Source organism: Ischnura elegans, chromosome X, assembly GCF_921293095.1.
Source record: "Ischnura elegans chromosome X, ioIscEleg1.1, whole genome shotgun sequence".
NCBI lineage: Eukaryota > Metazoa > Arthropoda > Insecta > Odonata > Coenagrionidae > Ischnura > Ischnura elegans.
In genome coordinates this window covers 119,395,446-119,412,186 of record NC_060259.1, presented here as the reverse complement: position 1 = coordinate 119,412,186, position 16,741 = coordinate 119,395,446, and positions in this window count along the sequence as shown.

The following is a 16,741-nucleotide window of genomic DNA, read 5'->3' as shown; positions in this document are numbered from 1 at the left end:
AATAAATATTTTCTGTAAGCCAAGGAATAGATGCAATTTCGTAATCTTTAATTCTCGTTCGACAAATACGTCGTTCAATAAGTCCTTAGAACTTCTTAGAGAATGCACTCTACAGATAAAAAAATATTGTTTTTTTCAGAAAGCAGCACTTTTATAGTCAGCTGTTACTGTTTCAGCTGTATCCATGCGATAATTTTATTGTTGCTGCCGATTGTTGTGAACAGCTTTCGTTCGTTAAGAAAAATGGAGGAAAGCTAGTTTTGTGAGGTGATCAAACAGTTGTTTTAAAAGAGGTTGATGACAAAAAGGATTAAATTCTGAGTATTATAAAGTTCACGCCACATCTGCTCTTGTGCATGAAATTATTATACAAGAGGGTGCTTTGCTATTATTTTTTTCACTGCCTAAATCGAAGGATTTCTTCGGGAATACTTATTTCTTTCTTTTAAATACTTACATGACGTTATCTATTTTTCTCCATTTAAGGAAAAGTGAACATTTTCAAGTGTACGATAACGTGACGGCTAAGTATGAATGCTGGCAAAAGCCTGTGTGACGTCATTTTGGTTCCCGGCATCGCCATGTGAGGTGACCATGGGGCGAGGATATGTGCGCCGCTTTGATGCAGGCTGCTAGGAGGTGGAAGAGTACCCTGCTAGCACGTAGCGCTTGGATTAAATAAGTATTGTTAATACCCTATCAAACGAAGGAAACTTTCCGACCTTAGGCAGTTTTAATAGGGGCTTATTTAGAGATGTTTCCCTGAGCTCTGTGCCTCATGCATGCATTGGTAACCTCAGACGATGTAAAAATCCTATCTACTCGTATAGAAACTATGTCCCGTTTCTACGAAACGTGGAGTGGCATCGCATGGGCGTCAATCTAGCCTTTTTCAAATGAGGTTAAAAATTCACCATTAACAGTCGTCTAAACTGGGATTTCTAAAACAAAATAATTTGCATTTTATGAATACACTAATGCTGGGTAAAGAATCGCAATCAAGGTCTTCAGTTTTCATTGATGGAATGAAGCTACCCTATTAATAAAATTAATTACGTCACTCGCTACGACGTAGTTTTTCTTTTACCATTGTCATAACCTTGCATAGATATAATTTAGAATTCCTCCGTAGGCAAGTTTTGCGATTTCGTGAAAGTGAACGTATTTTTTAGTTGTTAAGGCTAGCTTTTTTTATTACCATGTGGTGTGCAAGAGGTGGTTATTTGCATCCTGCATATTGGTATTGATCACTCCCTGCCAAGCACCCTAGAGGTGGCTCGCAGGATTTAATGAGGATGAAAACAATTCCACTATTTACCACATGAAAATTAAATGCAATCAAATTAGTCATGCCTTCTTTGCGGCTGAATGGCTTTAATTGTCATTAAAATGTTTTGGCGAAAATAATTTATGGTATTTAATTACCACATAGTTTCCAAGTGATAAAACCTGTTACCCATTACCTGTTAAAAAATTTGGTCGGCAGTTTATCCTTTCACAATTTCTCGCATCCTTTGCGAATATAAAAATGTTTAAATTGGAAAGTTACCAGGATTAAATATGCAGAAATTAAAAAGGAATTGGGATAGGTTATATCCAAAAGTATTTATTCTGGAGAACTTTATCTCTTGCATAAAATCTTCGCCTTTCCATTTATTCATCGGAAGTTATTCTCAGACTGTCCTGTTTCGTACGTCATTCCAAAAGGACTCAATTCAATTATACAATTTTCATCCACACATTAATGTAAGTACATAGGTAATCTTCCTGTTTTACTGATAAAGAGAAATGATTATACAATTAATCCTAATCAACTCAAATTAAAGTAAATGGTGATACATATGTTAATATTATCGTCAAGGAAGTCATGTTTAGTTTATTTTAGAGCAAAATTGCGATTTTTCCGTTACAATATTTAGGGGAAACAAATACATTGATGTACACATCTATCGATTTTCAGACAAACCTTAGGGGGTAAAACCGAATAAAAACTGATTTTGGGGACAGAACGACCCCACAGGACATAATCAAATACTTGTGTTGAAACAGAGAAGGTAAAAAAAGCTGCTTCAGCGTTAAACTTGGACTTGTAAAAGTAATGCTTGATATTTTCTTCTATTTTTCTAACAAAAATGATTAAAAAATGGAAGTTCTGACACCCAAAAATTACCATCATTAAATAAGAAATGGTGGTAGGTAATGTTCCAAGTTTTCAACCCGGAAAAAATACATCCCTTGCATTATATATTTATTCTTTGAATCATTCGAACGTATTCTATTTTCTAAAGCTGATAATCTCATATTTTCTGCATCTTCTTTCAAAGTGACCCACTGTATATTTTTAAGCCTTCGATTGTGCGAAAAATCTACAGAGGAAAAATCATTCGCCTTGACCGGGATACGAACCCAGATCCCTCGATTTCCGGCCGAAAGCTTTAGCCAGTTAAGCTACCGAGGCGTCATTATTCCCTGTGGAAATTTGTGGACTATACCGCACATGGTGATTGATTATTCCACTGTGGATTTCTCGCACAATTTGTGCAATGCGGGTAACTCCGTAAAAGTTATCACCGTGGCTAGTCCCGGTATACTTCAATAAAATTAATCCTCCTTTTTATGTAAGGGACTTGAACGAATGGGATTGATTTCAATGGAAATTTAAGATATTTTATCCATAATGTTGACTTTAATAAAAACATAACACTGATCTACACATCCCATTAGGAAGGATATGGTGTCGCACACACTAATATTAACCGGGTATCAAGGAATTCACATTTCGTTGGTATTAAAGTAAATTTGAGACTTAGTCTGCTAATATGGTGATACTAAGGGAAAATAATGTTTTGATATGCCGTTAGTTTGACTTTATGACATAACTTCAACGGTATAATCTGAACACGAATGCATAAAAATGGACCAATGACCCTGTACGACTTGAAAAAAAGTTGTGAATCAATGTTAAAGATAAATGAAGCTCATCTATTAGTTGTTTTCCAAAGAAAATATATCTTCCCTTAAACAGTTGGAAGAAGAACTCACTTTGCATATATTTCCTACACTTTATAGACGATACAAAGTTGAAAAATGAAAGTTTTTGGAAGTGAAAAGTACCTTAAGTGAAAATAATGAAAGAAGAAACTTAGAGGAATTGATAACTCATGCTTACAAGTCCGCAATTCCGAAAGCAACGGGACAAGAAAAAAAGGTCAGGTGGTGGAACGAAGACCTTGACAGCGAGAGAAGAAGACTGCGAAAAAAATGGAAGCTGGTAGGAAACTTAAAAAATCAGGAGAAACTGCCATGGTCCGAAAACAAAAACTAGAATTCGCCACTCTACGGAACATTTACAATAAAATTATTAAAATAGCGAAAGAAAAATATGGATCGAGACAATCGACGATTGCAAAGATGATCCCTGGGACAGGGCTTATCAAATAATTGCATATAAACAAAAAGCTACCATACCAGCCACTCTAAGGTTGCCTTATGGTGAGTTTACAACAAGTCTCAAAGAAGAGGCTAACTTACTTCTTAATACACTACTACCCGACGATTGTATAACCTATGAAATGGATTTACACGGTGAAATCAGAGATAGAATTTAAAATTCAACGACGCCGACAGAAATAAATTATGCAACCGAAGCTGAACTGGATGCTGTCGTTCACAATCTTAAAAATAGAAAAGCGCCGGGACATGATGGAGTTAAATCGTAGATGGTATAAAGGGCTTATTCCAGAATAAAGAATAAGCTATTGAATAAAATAAACGAACTTCTAGAAACGAGCCTAATACCAAAGGAATGGAAAAGAGGAATAGTAAAAGTATTTCCAAAAACAGGGAAGGATCTTTGTAATCCCAAGCCGTATCAGCCAATAACTCTACTACCGGTCCTTGGTAATATCTCAGAAAAGATTATTTGTGACTGAATAACCTTACACTTGGAGGCAAATAATCTACTTAATAAACACCAATACGGTTTCGTAAAAGGCAAAGGCACTACAAACGCCTTAATAAATTTAAACCAAAAGATACTTGAATGGAAAGATAAATCCGTACTTGGATTATATCTGGACATTGCCGCTGCATTTGACAATGCATGGTGGCCCGGCATCTTATTAACACTCCCAACTTTCCCAACTACCTCTTCAACTAAAGTAAAGACTACTTCAAAGATAGAATTGTCTCCTTGGATATGGAAGGAGTAACAGCAATAAAAAGAGCAACTATGGGTTGCCCCCAGGGTTCAATACTTGGTCTTACCTAATGGAACATTTTGTTCAACAAGTTCCTTGAAATAGACTACGGGGAAAACACCTCCACGGCCGCATATGCGGACGATGGTATAATACTCATCACAGGAAATAGCCGAAAAGAACTTAAAACGCAAAATGGTGAAAACGCAATACGAAAACTATTAAAATGGGGCCAAGAAATGAAACTTACCTTCTCCGAAAATAAAACAACTATAATGCTTATGAAGGGAAAACTAAAGCGTAAACCAACCATCAGAATGAATAATCGCAATGTTAAATACCTCGTATAACTGCTTCTAAACTGCTAAAAAACCTATAACTGCTTCTCATGATTATAATCCTTATTCAAGCCAAGCACTACCTGCTAGCAGGGTCCTCAACGCTACCACCATGGTCGGTATCAAGCAGCCTGCATCGCAGCGGCATTAATAGCTTCGCCCCCAGTTGGCCTCACACAACATTAGCCAGACGTCACACGGCCTTTTCCCAGCATTCTTACATAGCCGTCGCGTTTTCGCGCGCTTGAAATTTTTCACTTTTCATTTAACCGCTAAAAATAGATGTCGTAATTTAAAAATCTAAAACCGTGAAATACGTACTCCAGGAGTAATAACCTTTCCATATAAGCAACAGGGTGGTTTCCTATTATTTTTTAATTGCTTAAATCGAAAGATTATTATACTCCTGGAGTATGTATTTCACTACGAATTTCACGCTCTTAGATTTTCGAATGACGACATCTATTTTTCGCGATTAAATGAAAATTGAAAATTTAAAAGGGCACGAAAACGCGGTGGCCAAGTAGGAATGATGGGAAAAGTCCGTGTGACGTATTTCTGGTTCCCGCTACCTTGAGGCGAGGCTTTGAGAGCTATGGGCGCCAATTTGGTCTTTCTCAAATGCGGTTAAAAATTCACCAGGAACATTCGTCTAAACTGGGATTTTTAAAACCAAATAATTTGCATATTATGAGTACATTAATGGTGGGTAACGAAACGCAATCAAAGGCTTTCGATTTCTTTGATAAAGGACACTACCCTATTAAATAGAAATAGGAAACCACCCTATAGACATCGCCGTTATAGAGTTCCCCCTCGGTTTCGATATGGCGTCCACCGAGCCGTTGTTTCAATCGGGAGACGAGGAAGTAGTCGCTAGGTGCAGGATAAAGACTGTACGGTGTGTGGTCAAACAGTTCCCAACGAAAATCTTAGATTTTCTTTTAAGTTTTGACAGCAGTCTGAGCTTGTGGCTGAATCCAATTGCAGAAAATAGAATCGAAGGCGACGCTGAAAGGTATACGGGTATCAACCCTGTTTCGCAAAGTCGAGAAAAAGTTGGAACCGATGTGTCAGCATCTACGAAGAGTACTTCAAAGGTGCCCCACGTTTGTTACACAAAAAACAAAAATTGAAGAACCCTTTCTTCAAAAACAAGAACCTTCCAACAGTTGAGAATAGAATCATAGAAGTAAGGAAACAGTTAATCAGATGATACTAATCGATGGCTACGTTCTAACAACACGAATCTCAAATTCGGCCGGTTTGCGGTAGGTATATTAAACGAAGTGAAATAACATTTTAAAAATTAAAATACAACAAAAAAACAACCCTTGGGTAGCAAATGAATGCTTGTTTTTCAGTTTTATGAACTTTTGGTTTTAAATTTGAGAGTACAATTAAATGAAATTAATTGCCTTTTTTGCTCTCCTAAAAAGTTGCCATTTTTGAGATACGTGTCGTTAAACTTAGCCATGGATATGGAGCATGTTTCTCAATGGAAGCGAGGCTAGGACGTTGACAGTAGGAGAGAAGTCAAGAGTGGAAGCATTCGAAATGTGGTGCTATACATAAGAATGATGGAGATAAAACAGATCGACCGTGGAGTAAGTAATGAGGAAGTGCTAAGAAGAATTGGGGAGAAAAAAGAAGTCTTTTAAAGAACCTTACGCAGAAGACGGGACAACTTAGTTGGCCACATTATGAGACATGATGGCCTGATGGAGATAATCGTAGAAGGACAGGTGGAAGGGAAGAAGGGCAAGGGACGGCCTTGAATAATTTACATAGGACAAGGCATGAATGAATAAGGTATGATGAAATGAATGAGGTGCATTGGTTACCAAGTTGTAAACGGTGAAATAGAAAAGAGATAGGGTAGAATGCCCTATTGTTGGCACTCCCCAGTTGTTGGCACTCTGTAATTAACTGTGTGATATTAAGAGATAGGGATGCATTGCATTTTTGATGCTTCTGTATTTAGAATCAAAGAAGTTTACTAAATATGTATTAGCGGTTCCGTCCACCTTACACCATTTGAGAAGTGACTGCGGACCATATAACCATGTGCTGCATTTTCTTTGGAGGAATTGGAGGTTTTCTTAGCGGAAAATTAAGAATGTTACTTCATTTGGATGCGTTTTTTATCAATATTAACCCATTAAATAGTATGAAACTTAGATATTTGTAATGATAGTAATACCTCAATGAGGGTGTTTTTTATTTAGAGCCTGTTATCGTAATTAAAATTGATTTTTATGGGGTGCCAATCACTGGTATGTAAATATTGTTAGTTTCCAGTGATTGGCACTGGGTGCCAAGTATTGGAAATTTCAGCAACTACATTTATATATTTATTTTGTTCGCCAAATGCATTGTACTGCTAGTATAAATGTGCATTTTATATTTTGACTCATAGAAATGAGCGTAACCAGTACTTGGCATGGGTGCCAATAACTAGAAAAATGGGTGCCAATAATTGGATATAGTCAAATTAATAACTTCAAAGAATTCCAAGCAAAACAATTGATGATTGATGATGCCAAGAATTCGAGAAAAATAATCGCGGAAATCCTTCTAAGGGCAATACTCCTGGAAATAAGTGGTATCATGGCTTCCTATACCCTGAAATTTCTTACCGTTCATTTGAAGGAGTAACTGATGCAAGTGCATGCGTGAGCGATATCCTATATATATCCGAGGCTGGTTTAAACCTATGGAGGACATTCTTAAAGAACAAAACAAGTATGATATCCTCTCTGATCTGAATAGCGTGTTAGTTGGCGAATAAACTAATTTCATGTCATGCCCTGAAAAGAACTAAGTGCTTGCCCCTCTGGATCAAAAAATGTATATGAAGTTACCCCCACCGTCACGTGAAGGCAACACTAACCGTCATAATTACCTTTTCATCCTCAGGAAATACATCTACATCTACGTAATACCCCGCAAGCCGCCTAAAAGGCGTGTGGCAGGGGGTGTTAGGACACCAGCCATTTACAGCTACAAAAAATACGTGTCCTCCGATGATCATCTACCTTCTACAGAGGATCCCTAATAAAATAGTCCAAAAGGTTCCTAAAAAATGGGGGATAGGGCGCAGTGGCAATGGGTGGATGAGGTCAAAGTGTTTTTTAAATTTATTGGGAATGTTTTTCATCTTTATCTTTTGGAAAATAAAATCCCATTACCAGTAGTGTTGTTTGTAGATGGCCACAAAACCCATCTGCTATACCACCGCAGTTCGCTATTCAAAGAATTTCAAATTATTCTAATTGCTCTGTACCAAAATGCCACAAAAATATTGCAACCCGCTGATGTGGCTGCCTTTAGGCCAATAAAGACTAAGTGGAAGGATGCCGTACTCGAATAGACCAAAAACCCTAACGCCGATAAAAAGAGGATTTTGTTCCCATTCTTTCAGCCATATTAAACAACATTGACTTATCTAGAATAGTTAAGAATGGTTTCAGGGCATTAGGTCTATATCCATGGAATGCCAACGCAATATATTATTCTAAGTGCCTAGGAAAGCGTTCATCCAAAGTCAGTGTGAATATCTCAGTTTGTAAGATGAATCCACTTCCATAAGATGATTTTTCTTTGATGGTTGGGGAAGAGCAAAGTGAAATTTTTTAAAGTATTCAACAAAATTTGGGAAAAGGAGAGGAATTCAGAGTTCTATATAGATTGTGGGAGCGCTATCAAATTACAATGCAAATTGATGGAGAATGAGGAAGAAGGAACGGGTGATAAAGTAATTGTACTTGTACATAACCAGCATAACACAGAAGATGGGACTACCGATAGATTTCTGTGGAGACTGAGGCGGCATTATCTGAAATTCCTGCTGAGCCACACATACACAGGTCAGACCTAACCGTGGGTCCATGCCACGATGAAGGACCATATAGTGTAACCTCAATGAATATCATTCTTTTTTGGCCCGAAACACGAAAAAGAAAGGAAAAAAGAAGTACCGAAAGGGTACCATTTGTACAAGACGTAAATCGACCCCAGAAAAATGGAAATAATGCCATGACAAGAAAAAAAGAATAAAATAAGAAACTCAAACAGAAAAGGAACTAAGAAAGGAGGAAAGGGAGGAGAAAAAACTGCAGAAGCAAGCAACAAAAAAGACTTTTAAAGAAAAGGCAATAAAATGACCATTCAAAATAGAGCCAAAGAGAATGTTAAAGGCAGCTAAACCATTGATATTAGGAAATGTGCAGGAATAGCTACCATCCCAAAGTATTTTTAGTACATCTTTACCACAAAAACAATAGGTGATTCAAAAGGAGTAAAAGAGTCCATCCAGCTGTGCGAAGGGTCCCAGGTTACCTAAGCGAGGTCCGACAGCCTTGCGAAGGTGTCAATTCGGGGGTGTGTGCTTGTGTCTGTGGTAGTCGCGTGGAAGTAATTCCCGTAAACTGTAACAGGAGGGCATTCTGGTGAAGTGTTTTTTCCTTATTCCTCTGACGAGTGGTGTCAAATTTTACGGCCATTTGAGAACCCCCTATTGAATCCTCTATTATAGAGGCCGTAGATCTCATTTCCCCCGTTAACCAACTATCATCTATCACAACAACAAGGTCAAAAGTCTTTCGCCATTGAATCTCATCGTTCACTGGCATTGGAAGAAAAGTCGTACTCACACCTGTCAGTGGAAGGAATTTACCAATGTAACTCCTCTGTGGGGCAAAAGAAGGTAGGAATTGAATGCAGCAATTGCAAGAAGTTGTATCACCTAAATTGTGTCCCAAAAACGCACCAAATGCATCTTCCAGATGATACTAACTTTAATCTATTTGTTTGTTATGAATGCTATGAGTTTTCAGAGGACAGCACTTCCCAAACTGATCTATAGATATTTTGAAGAGATAAAACAAATATTAATCTAAATACATAATAAACATGTAATGTTTTACTTTTTGAGTCCAAAAATAATTTGTTTTAAGCGTAAAATCATTAAAAAATAAAATTTTTAAGTTACAGCATTGGATTTTCACTTAAAGATATTTTACCACCTCTCACTGTTTTAATATACTTACAGGTAAGATAATGATCGATTCATTAGCTTAAAAAGGCTATATTTCTTTAATATATTATAACTTAAAAGAAAATGTGCTAAGCAGTGCGTGAAAATCTGGTGTGCCAATAACTGGAAAACAGTGTGTCAATAACTGGAATAAGGGTGCCAATAACTGGGATTATTGGACTTTTTAAACAATTATTTTTAGTAAATAGTTGTATGTAAAATATAATTCGCTCACATGGGGAAACTAAAGCAACATGTCTCTCAGATCTAAGGCAAGTTATAAATAAACTGAAGTTGTGATACAACGGTCACAAGAGTTAATTTTCTTCGTCAAGGTCCTTAAAGTGCCAATAACTGGGTAGTTTACCCTATGTCGCTATGAAAAGACTAGCGGATAGGAGAGAGAATAGAGAGCTACGTCACATAAATCTTAATATCGCTGACTTATGAATATGATGATTTTTTTTTAATTGGGTGGGGTTATTTTTGGGATACTCTTTAGGATATCGTGATACAGATGTAAATTGTATCCTCATTCTTTGTAAAGAAAATCAATTTCGTCGATTTCAAATGATAATAGAATATTGGTTAACATGGTGATTTTAATGGAAAAATATGGATAGTGAGATAGATAGAAAAATATTTACTGTTCAGGAAACATTTATTTTAGTAATATAAACTTTCAAAAACGACAAAATTTGACAAAATACCAAGAGTTATTAAGTAATTTAAAAATAATCTGGTATGTCCCCAAGCCAGTGCCAACCGCTCAAAAAACCGCGCCAGCAGTTAAGGTTAAATAAAGGATTTAATTAGGTTGATCTATTCCTTGCCTTCGACACTACAATAATAAAGATATTAAATTGCAATGGATTTTTGTCATGATATATACCTATTCCTTGATTTCCAGAGAATATTTCTCGTCTCTTTATAAGTTTGGTGCAGAAGTTATCTTCGATAAGAGGTAAGAAAGTTATTGCATAACTTTCTTATAACTTTCTTACCTCTTATCGAAGATAAAGATTTCCACAATGAAAGTGTTTTGGGCATAGAAATTGAGGAATGTTATGTAAAAAGTTTTTACCCTGGAATAACTTTATCCGTAGCAAAAGTTATTTGATTTCTTGCAACTATCACTTTTTACGAAATGAAATTTTTATTAGTATTTTACTCCTTACGTTGGAAGAAGATTAGTTAATTTCGATGTAACCGTTACTTTCTTTGTAATTTATAAGTCTTTTCTCAAGCTATCCTAGAGATAGACTATACCAGCAGGGCTATTCAGTACCTGTTTACGCGGTCGCGAAGACGAAAGATTTCGTGACGGGATCGCGAAAATCACATTGTTGCTATTCTGTAAGCCATTTCGAACATTCCGCCACGTAAGTTTCGTGCTTCAGTTTACGCGACGAGAGTTGTCAACGAAAACTCAGTTTCCGCCGCGTAAACAGCAGGCCGCGGTAGACGACGGGGCCACATGCTGTTAATATATGTCAAGTATTTGCTTGGGCATGTAAACAGCGGTGTTCATTGTAGTTGTGGACGTAATTTCATTTCGTGCAAGTAATATTTTTGCATATTTAACTGTTAATTTCATGAATTTTAAATTATTCTTGTCTTGTATATGCTTCTCATATTCTCTTTTCGGAATATATACCTATTGGAGTTGGAGGTGTTGTTATCTGTTATTGAGGAAATGTTTTATATTTTTCATATTTATCGTCATCGCCCGCTTAATTGCATATCTCAATGGTACTCTATTTATTTTCAACCGTTTATCAAAGTGAATACTTAAGTTGAAAATGTGTCGTCGCATCTTGTTTTTAAGCCGCGTTTACAAGACATTTTCCCGTCGTCTGTTTCACTATGAGTGTAGATGATGTATGAGCGTAGATATTTTAAATGCTTTGTTCTACTTTTCCCCGGGACGGTTACAAAGTTAGGAAGATATTTGTTGGTTAAGAGGAAACGTATGTGTTCCATTCATGAATTTGCTGCTGCGAGTCATCTTTGTGGCGTTAGTCAGTGCTTTCCCACTTCGGAATGCAGTGTTACTCTATGAATACTAGTGTATATGCAAAAGGAGTATGTAGCGGGATTCAAGAACTTAGGATAAAGTACAAATGCTACTTTTAATAACCACTAAGAAGGTAAACAACTCGTAGTATGATCACAAGATTATTTTGTTTCTTCTGGTTTGAAAGGGCTCATGTTCAACATCAATGCTAAAATAACGTGAATGAATACTGCGCTCTACAGTCTGCATATACAGTTGTATAAGACATTTTTGGATGATGAAGTTGGAGGGACATAACTAGCAGAAAGACAGCTCCTCTGCTGATCAATGTTTTTACTCAGGCTGGCGATGTGTAAATATTCACAATTATTGCCGTATAGTGGATGTATATTTTTTCTCTACGTTGTGATGGCTATTGTTTTAACTAATCAAATACAAGATATTGGCACTGAAAGGATATAACTGATAGGTGAATCGATTTTGTGTGTTTACATTAGGTCCTCTTCGCAAATGAAATGTGCAGCTGCTGTGGCTGGATCCATGTCTAAACTGTGGATAGGTAGATGCTTTTATGACAGATAGACATTTGTAGGCATGTTATTTATGTACATAGCATAGTGGGAACAACTTAAATTATTTTACCAAGTAGTCATCATTGAGTACACTACTGTTTTCAGCGTCATCTGTCTTGCGACAAAAGATGACTGTAAGTATTTCTTGGCATAAGAGATTTGTTTTGTTCAAAATGGTTAGTATATACACTGGGGACAAGTGTCGTTTTTGTGATATCTATCATAAAGGATGTTTCCTTTCGATTAAGCCTATGAGTCCATCGCATGACTACGATTATTATGGAAGAGAGAGCAAGAGTATTTATTCAATGGCCATTAGTGTGATGGTCCCTATTAACCCTTGAACGGCTAGCGTGCCCATATGGGCACAGCTGCAGTGGTCTAAATAATTTCGTATAAATTCCGACCCAAACATTATAGAGCATGCTGTTTTCTCCAAAAATGATTACAATGTATCACTTTATTCGGTTCGTGAGCTTACGGCCAGCATTTGTACCAGCAGTTGACTGTGGCATGATGGGTATTCTTACTCACTCTGTTCGAGGTGGAAAAAGAGGAAAAATGGCGAAGTGTCTTCAGTAAATGCGATTTTTTTCCTTTTTATTTTTTATATTCGGCTAAGTATTTAATCTTATCCTCATAATGAATGATGTCAACTTCGGTTTCTATTGCCAGTATTGTGATATCTTTCGTATGAAACAAGGAATTTGAATTTATTTTTGGGTGATTCCATATGGGCACGCTAGCCGGTAGCCGGGGGTGTCTTTTTTGGCTGGTGTCCTTCGCTACAAACGTCATTATTGGGTCTGTTATCAAATAATTTCGATGTAAAACGCTAATTTTTTGTCAATCTTTCATTTTTTCTTATATCACTCGATTTTAACGACTTCAATATTTTTTTCTGTATTTTTTTGTAATATTTCCATTAATTTTTAGTACAAAAATACATTTTATACTATTCAGCACTTTTATTCATGGTATTGCGTTATACTTTGCTCAACTATCCAGTATGAAGAATGATAGGGCTATTTTCTACCACTGGTATACATACCCAACAATCAAGTGCATGGTGGAAGGGTTAAGGATGAGAAAGCTAAAACATGATGAATCCATGATAAAATATTTTGGCAATCATGGCTACAAACAGTTCATACGGGGTGAAACTATAAGTTTCGGCTTTAAAATATAGTGCTTGAATGCTCCTCAAGATTACTTGGTGGACTTCAGCATATAGCAGGGACTGAGTGCTGAAGAAAAAAATAACTACCATAAATTCGTAGGTAAATGCTCTTCGTATTTGCTTATCATGTTTGACAATTTACTAGAGCAAGCGATAAATCTTTTCCATTTATTTTGACAAATGGTTTACTAGCTTTCCTCTTATAAATCAGTTAAAATCTCAAGGATGTGAGGCTACTGGAACAGTTGTGAGAAAAAGGATACTCAAAGGTCGAAAAAACAGCTAGCTAAGCGGCCCCGCTCCTCCCATGCTTTCGCACGGGAGAAAAAAGGGAATATTGTTGTTGTTAGATAGAATGAATTTTTCGGTAGTGACTGTCAAGTCACCTTGCCAATGTGTACACCCACTCACAAATGTCACGAGATTCCCGCGTGTTACCTCTAAAATGGTACAAGTTAGGCAGCCAGCAGTGGCAGAGCAGCTCTATATACAATATTTAGATAGGCGGAACTGATCTCACGGATCAAAATATCAACAGGTACAGGAATGCTATCAGAGGAAAAAATGGTGATGGTCCACATGAAGCTATTTCCTTGATGCTGTCATTGTAAATTCCTGGATCAATATGGAAAATTCTGGTTCAAATATACCGCAGTAAACCTTTAGGCGAGAGATTGCACAAGTGTTTTTGTAACGAAAATGTACCTTTTCCAGAGCTGGTGGTCGTATTTAATATTCCCTATCAAGTGCAACTAATCATAGCCAGTCTGATGACATAAGGTATGATGGCAGGGATAACCAATTTGTCCCGTTTCATAGACGCCGATGTTCTTATGAAGAATATTCTTCCCGCGCGCGCTCAGACTGTGCTACGTGCCCTGGTGTTTGCCTTCAATGAAATTCTAACTATAATACTCGGCAATTGAAAACCCAATATATAGTATTCAAAAACTCTACCAGCAATAAAGGACTAATTTTGTTAATAAACTCATCGATAACGTGATTTTTTATTCAATAACTGTTTTCAAATCTGTGTTATATACTGTTAAGATCTTTGGACAGCCAAAAAAATGTTTAAACCGAAAAAAATATAGTATAATGACTTGAAATTACTTCAAATTGCCAAATAAAAGAAGTACTATAGGTAAATGCGAAAATATATGGCGTATCACGCAGTAAAAATAAGAATTATGATGGTTCGAGCGATTCTTCTGCAGAATGCAGACCGGTGGCCGGAACGGCTAGCGTGCCCATATGGGCACACCCCCTCTAGCAAGAACGAATCAACAGAATTTTAAAATTAAGTGTTTTTCTGAATCCTTAGGAGGTAATCAATCAGTTTTTAACGGAAAAACATAATAAAACTCCGAAAAAAAAACTCCGCTGTTTAAGGGTTAAAGAATTGAGGCAAGTCAATCATCTTATTTGTATTGATTGTGGATAGTGGTGAGAGGATATTGTCTGAGAGCCAGATACCTGTTTGTGCCTGCTGCAGTACCATGATTGTATAAAGGAATTGACTCCCACATTCTAGCCACTCAGAACCCTAGCTAAGGGATTTATGCTTTTATGTGAAATGACTCATTGTAAATCTATGAAATAAGACAGCCAATTACTTCTTAATGTTCTATAGATATATATTGTTCCATATAACATTTTGAGACCATTTATTGTTTCGGTGATTACAATTTTAATGTTCTCATAAGGTGAGGTGAAGCTAACCTATTTTCATTTGAATGTGTATCGTTAATTTATGTAGCGATCGAATCTGATTGAAAATTATTGGTGTGAGAGCCCTAGAAATACTTAGGAGGAGGAGAGAGATGAAAGAGTCAGTCTTGTGTGAGGGAACTAATGACTGTATATGACCCTTTTGTATTAACATAAGAAGTATTTCAGGGAAAATATTGGATAAAGATTGAGCTTGAAAGCTAATAAATATTTTATGTCCCCACATGATTCCAGCTCAAAGAGCTCTTGTAGTACGAATGCATTTGAAGGTATATTACTAAACCACATCAACCACTATCCCTATGTAAGTTAGTGAAAATTGTACATGGAATACCTACCTAAATCTAGATATATTGTGCACTGCAATTTTATGGGCGTGGCAGCTACTGGTAGTGACAATAATTTGGGACTTGGCCATCCCTCTGTCAGCAGAGAAGTTGAAGAGGTTACAGAAGCATAGAATTCTCCTCCCATATTGACCAAAGATATATAATTCCCATCAATAGAAAATGGGCAGAGTAGAGTAATATAAAATTAAGCATGAATTGCTGCTGATGTAGATGCCCATGAATTTTTGGAACAAATTGTGATGAGCCCATTACTGTCTACATAGCATTTTCCAACAAATTTATACTGTTGGAGAATACTCAAACCAACATTGTAATTTATTTTAATAATTTATCATGGATTAGACCTTGACTCCGAAAATTATTCTCTTGAGTGTTTCTAAATCATCATTACCTTACATGCCAGTCCTTCTCAAATTAATTGGTGATAGTCGAGGTATTCCTACAAATAGGCCTAACACAGTTAATAGGTATTTATGCATTCACAATAAAGGATCCAGTTCCTTTCGTTAAATTTCCTGCATTATAATATGGCATGATGTAAGTAACCGATTAATGGAGATGTTGCTCTGGATGTTCATCAACTTTACCTAGGCTGTTTCCATTAGTATGGGATCAGAAATGTAGCATTGAAAAGAATTTGGTGATAATGCCACACTTCTATTCATATTAGAAACTTTTACCAAATTACAGCTCACCACCCCCTGTAATTTAATGATTCATATTCACTATATCATGAAACCCATTCTACATCCACAGCTTATGTCTCTTGTAACTACTCTCATTCCATATGCTATGAAAACCCACTCAGAAGCATATTAATAACATGCTTGTGAAACAGGCTCTTAAACAATTTGAAACGTGGTGGTAACTGATACCACCTCCAGAACAACGGTTGCATTTCGCTATTCTTTATAGTTACTAAATAATTACAGGTAAGCTCAAAGGAAATAAAGTAAGAGAGTATCATTTCTAAGTCATTCCTATTTTATTTAACAGTAATTTGCAAGCATCAATTTTTCCAGATTATCAGTTATGTCGATACATATATGGAATCAATCAGCCATGCATTGGGAAATGAAATGTACTTGGGAGAGTGGATATCAGTGTTCGTTGTTTGGTATAAATTTAGAAAAATAATCATCTGGTACATAATTTAGCATACATTTTATGATATTAATAATATATTGGAAGTAATGACCTTGATTTTTTTTAAAGTAAACTCCTTGCATCGAAAAGAAAGAATAATTTTATATCATATCTGTATCCTTGAGCACCGAATATATTAAAAACAGTGTAATGAATGATAGGTGGCTTAG